The sequence below is a fragment of the Hemibagrus wyckioides genome, linkage group LG22 (genome assembly GCF_019097595.1).
Source record: "Hemibagrus wyckioides isolate EC202008001 linkage group LG22, SWU_Hwy_1.0, whole genome shotgun sequence".
Taxonomy (NCBI): domain Eukaryota; kingdom Metazoa; phylum Chordata; class Actinopteri; order Siluriformes; family Bagridae; genus Hemibagrus; species Hemibagrus wyckioides.
Window position 1 is genome coordinate 10,806,935 of NC_080731.1, and position 444 is coordinate 10,807,378.

Here is a 444-nt window from a genome sequence, read left to right on the forward strand (position 1 = left end):
TATTACATGCATATGTATACACTAACACACACACACACACACAAAATACCATTTAACTAAGTATCCATTTGTTCTGTTTTGGACTAGCAGGTGTGACTGACTTCTTAGAGAAAAGAGGCAGCACAGGATCTAAGGGAATCTGGTAACATGATGACTATACCCTAGAGGGGTGCATGTAGAAAACAAATTCTATTATGAATTTATAATAATATTAATATATATATATATATATTAATATATATATATATATATATATATATATATATATATATATATATATATATATATATATATATATATATATATATATATATATATATATATGGGTAGCAACACTGCAATAGGGAGGGCTTCATGTGTGAGTTCTTGAAGAGTGAGTGGTGCAGTTATCTAGAACTGAGAGCAGAGCAGATCGATGCACGCGGCGCTCTGTTGAGTTGGTCT